The sequence below is a fragment of the Lolium rigidum genome, chromosome 6, assembly GCF_022539505.1.
Source record: "Lolium rigidum isolate FL_2022 chromosome 6, APGP_CSIRO_Lrig_0.1, whole genome shotgun sequence".
In the NCBI taxonomy this organism is placed as follows: Eukaryota; Viridiplantae; Streptophyta; class Magnoliopsida; order Poales; family Poaceae; genus Lolium; species Lolium rigidum.
Window position 1 is genome coordinate 44,371,006 of NC_061513.1, and position 5,616 is coordinate 44,376,621.

Below are 5,616 nucleotides of genomic sequence, written 5' to 3' on the forward strand. Positions count from 1 at the left end.
ACTGTAGCGGTTTTATTAGGTGTCATCCCTGTCCTAGCGGTTATGTGGTTCCGGTAGACGATTTAGTATAGAATTGTTATTCGGTAGATGGCTCTAACCACTGTATTTTGTTGTGGCTCTAAGCACTGTATTTCGGTGTACAATTTCCTACTTGTGCTAAGTAATGCGCACGATAATTTTAGCATGCATGAACATTTTATAAAAGTGAAGGGATCCCAAAAGTGAAAGCATGTACCAGCCTCCGGATCAAATACATATCAATATCTTCCCAATCAAGTTGGGATAGAATTCAAATCATACATACGGATGTACATGGACATATCAAGAATGTGAAGAAGCTTTTTTTGAGACGGAGGTAGTAGTTCGAACAACTTTATCCCATTTGGAAATTGAAAAATACAAATTTATAATAATTTATCCCAATTTGCGGCGTCGAACACGGCCGCACAGCGATGGGCAAGAAAGGCCGGGACGACGGGCTGCTGAGGGGTGGTCATCTGCGCCATCAAACGTTGAAGCGATGTTATCGGCGATGGCTTCAATGTTCGTGGCATCGATGACCAGTGTCGGAACCGCCGCTGTCTTGGTGTACTTCATCAGCGACGGATCTGCGGAGGGCTGGATCGGCGGCTTTGCAGCGTGGTTGTAGACGATGGCTTCAATCGTCTTGGCATCGATTCGCACTCTCGGCACCGGAAGTGAGACATCAACAGGCTCCGACATTGAAGGCTGGGTCTGCGTCGTCGAAGCGATGTTGTAGGCGATGGCTTCAATGTTCGTGGCATCGATGACCACTGTCGGCACGGCCGCCGTCTTGGTGTTCTTCATCATTCAACGGATCTGAGAATAGAATCGAAAGTGAGACGAGAGAGAGACATTTCAACTATTTCTGACGGTTAGATCCTCACCGGCACTCTTAGATCCACGGCGCACGCACGGTTAGATGCACGCCGCCGCACGCACGGTTAGATCCGCGCCGCCGCACGCACGGTTAGATCTGCGCCGCCGCACGCCGCCGCACGCACGGTTAGATCCGCGCCGCCGCACGCCGCCGCACGCACGGTTAGATCCGCGCCGCCGCACGCCGCCGCACGCACGGTTAGATCCGCGCCGCCGCACGCACGGTTAGATCCGCGCCGCCGCGACCGCCGTAGTAAGAGAGGAAATACGAGAGAGGAGGATGCGACTGGAATATGCGACTGCCAGGGTTGGTAGGTATATGCTCTGCTCTTGTCTCCGTATGCGTCCATCGTGGTAGAGAGAGATACAGGCCGTCCGATCATAAATGATCGAACGGTGCAAGCGTTCGTTGAGCTTTCATCCAACCAAGATCCGTGTGACATACATCTCGACCAATCGAGAGATCAGCCGGTGAGTACAAGTTAGGAAAGCCGAGTAGAACCGAAAGGGGGAAAAGTGAGGAAATGTTTATCGGAAGGGCAAAGCCGAGTATGACTGAGTAAAACAAGTGGGCCCGGAGGGGAAAACTGAGTAACACTAAGTAAAACAGGGGCACCCAAATAATAAACGGACTAAGGGAAATTGAAGCTTTTGGCATAAAAATTGTAAAATTGTGTTATTTGAACAATATATTACATTTTGGCCGACTAGATATTGTTTGCAACTCAAAGATACACAAGTGTGACGAATTTGGACTCATTTGGACAAAGTTTGTAAGCATAGTGGGTATTTGGGAGGTGTATTGAGCAGAAAAGCCCTGCATCTTCATATCTAGTAGCTCATGGACTAGGAAGTGGTTTTGAAGCTTTTGGCATAAAAACTTCATATCTCTATATTTCCTTTTCCATTATTATTTCTCTAGGTTGTAGGTAACATAACAAGGCTCCATGGGAAGGTTCCACCATGTTTTGAATTATTTTGAATTGAACCCTAAAATGTTAAAACCCTAAAACCCTAAAACCCTAAAATGATAAATGTGGCTTAAATGTGGCATACAAATTGTTCATACAAATTCAAATTGTTCAACACAAAGGGATCCCCAATACAAAGGGAACCACAATACAAATTGTTCATACAAATTCAAATTGTTCAACACAAAGGCATCCCCAATACAAAGGGAACCCCAATACAAATTGTTCAACACAAAGGGATCCCCAATACAAAGGGAACCCCAATACAAATTGTTCATACAAATTCAAATTAGTTGTTCAGAATAAAATCTTTCTCTTGCTCCTGGTGTGACTCGCCGGGGCCACCACCTTACTCCGGGTAACCCTACCAGGGATATTACCGGTGTCTACCTTCCTTTTGCCCTCTTTCTTGTTCTTCTTCTTCTGCGAAGCTTGTGCTTTTTCTTCTGCCATGAGCTCTTCGAAGTTAGCATCTAACATGGCCTTAAAACTATCGAGGCAATCTCGATTATACTGTTCCCTCTCCTCTGGACTCATCGGTTGAAGCCTTTCTACATCCATCTGTTCCCTCTGCTCTCGATCCATCGGTTCAATCTCCTCATGTTGAACTGCTGCTTCAATCTCCTCTGCATTTGCTGCTTCAATCTCCTCATGTTGAACTGCTGCTTCAATCTCAAGTTGAATTGCTGCTTCATTCTCCTCTGCATTTTCTGCTCCCGCCTGATCTTCCATTCCAAAAGCCGGATCAACTCCATTTTTACAAAGCCTAGCAATGTGTCCAGGGATTCCACAACGTTTGCACTTACGTTTTCGAATCGGTGCACCACCCTCTGCACTAGCTCGATCCTATTCTTCCTCGGCCTACCCGCCGGTCTAGTCAATACTTGGAGAGTACGAGTTTGAAGCCTAGATCGACTTGCATCCATTGGTCTTTTCCCAACAAGGTAGGAACATTCATAGCATATGCAGCCCTAAATTTGGCAACGGAGAAATACTCTGACACATACTGATCAACTTCACCTTCTTCACCCCCTATAACACTCATGAAAAACAATGCGTGCATGCAGGCTATCCCACGGATCTGCCATCCCCTACAATGGCATGTCCTATCAACCAAACTCACTGGATACCTCCACCGCTCGTTTTTACTCGTCAGTGTAGGTTACCTCAGCCTCCATTCCTTTTCTGACGCATTGCATCCTCAATTGTTTTGCCCTGTCATGCAAAGACTTAATCAAAGATGGGAGCATGAGATGGCCAGCATATTTTGTGGATGCAATTCTTTGACGCAGATCGATCTTTATCATGATCATCCGCCTAATCTTATCAAATATTTGCCACAGACATAAGCCCTTTCAATGACTTGACCTTTGAGTTGAAACTCTCCGCAAGGTTACTTGTTACATAGTCTACCTTGCAAATTTCATTGAATTGGCTTCTTGACCACACCCTACCATGATGTTCATCCAAGTACTCCTTCACCCCGAGTTTTTGTTTATACAACACATCCAAATGAAACAGATGCTTCCTAGAGCTGCATGTGTATGAAGCTGGCCATAGGTTGTCGAGTAAAAACTTTACCCTTGAATTTCTTTGTAAAATTCTGTACCAAGTGTCGCATACATTCCCTATGCTCCACTCCGGGGAATACTTGCTTCTACCGCAGTCTCCAAACCTTTGCAAGCGTCTGTGTGGATAACAAGTCCTGGTGGATGACCTATAAGGTCGCGCAAATTCTGCAGAAACCAAGTCCAACTTTCTTGTGACTCAACCTCCAAAACCCCATAAGCAACAAGGAACATCCAATTATGTCTGTCAACTGCAGTAGCAGCAACTAGCTGTCCTTTAAACCTGCCATGAAGAGCTGATGCATCCACGGCCAGATAAGGCCTGCAACCATCCAAAAAGCCTTTCCAGCAAGCTTTGAAACAAACAAAAGCCCTTCTGAAACATTCCTTGTGCATTACCTTCCCACTTTTCAATTTGTAGGGAACTGTATGCTTGTCTATCGCTACAACACTGCCTGGACTAGCCATCTCCACTTCAGCTTTGAAAGTGTAAAGCAACTGAAAGCTTTCATTCCATGGACCATTGATCTTGTCAAGAGCCATTTCCTTTGCATAGAACATCCTCATGTAAGGTACTTCCATTTTATACTTCTCAACCACCTTTTTTACGAGTGCTTGTTGGACCAAGTGAAGGATCTTCTCTCAGCCAATCTAGGATTATATCCGCCAACCACCTAGTCTTCGCTAGCTTTGTTTTCAGCTACGGCTCTCCCCTAGAGGTGGACACCTATGGATATCCTTATTCTTCTTTATCTGAAACATAATGATAAGGGATGTCGGTAATAGATAACAAATTTTACACCGTGATCTAAATACACAACTCGGTTGGCGTAGTACCTGAACCAAGCCGCTTCGCGCATTGTGGATGCATGCAGCCTAAACCTACACCTTGGGTATGGGCATTTAATTGTGAACCTACCGGCTCACTTTTAATAACCTCATAATTATTCTTAGTGAGAATGTGATATGTAGTAATTGCATTACGGCAGTCCATCATCGTTTGAAACACGGTGCCTTTTGCAAGCTGAGGATCCTCCCTGTTCCACTCAATTGTTGGCAAGTCTTCACCTTCGTAATCGGCTAAAACGAGGCTGTCATCGTTCTCATTCTTATCTTCATCATCAGTCTCATCAAATATGGCACCAAAAGCAATATCTTCCATGTATTGATCCTCCATTGCCTGCTTACTGCATCGATCTACCAATTCAGGAAACATTAACTCATCCTCATCATCTTCAGGAGACTGATCCCCAATCTCTGCATCGTCCTCCACATTGACCACAGGAACGATATGGCTACCACTCGCACTGGGGACAGATGGTGCTGCTGTGGACCTACAAGGAGCGCCGCGGCGCACACTATTAGCAGAGGCAGCAGCAGTAGAGAGACATGATGCCCGACCACCTGATGATGCCCCAACACCAGATGATGTCTGGCCCCTGTCCACATGGATACGAATTTTTCCGAAACGGCAAGAAGCATTCAAAGCAAAAAGAATTCCCAGATCGTCATCGGAAATTAGTGGAACAAATCTTCGCTCCGTGCTTCGTTGAAATATTCGGAATGAACTGCTTCGCGAGGGCTCCAGGGGTACTTATCGCAGATGTTAGCTTTCAAATCCCTCAACGAGATGGTGGTTGCAACCACCGCAGGGAAGTTAAACCCATTGGTACTGCGTTTAGAATCACGCGTAAAGCTAGAATCCAGCCTAACCACCAGCCGAAAAGCCGGCGCTGGATCAATCCTATTCGAAAAGCAACGCAGTTAGTTGAGCAACAACGATTCGCGCTCAAAAACTGCCTACTGTTAATTCACAAGGCAGACGATGCTTACCCAGATGGAATCCATGCGTTAGATCCCTCCGATTCCCAATCTTCTCCAAGGCCGACGGGAAGAGGCGGCACACCGGACGGATATACAAACTCTACCGCGACGGGGGTAGATCTAGATCTGGTGGAGGCGGATCCCTCTCCGCCTCCCGGGGGTGGTGGTGGGGGAGGGGGCGGCTCGGCGGCGGACGACGCCATAAGTTAGGTGGGCAGGACGGCGTGGCGGCGGAGGGGCGGTGTGTGAGCTCCTCCAGTCTCGGGCGGAGGGGCGGTGTGTGAGCTCCTCCAGTCAACAGTCAACACAGTTCGAAGGCAACGGTAAATTCACGGCTCCCTATCCGTCACCGG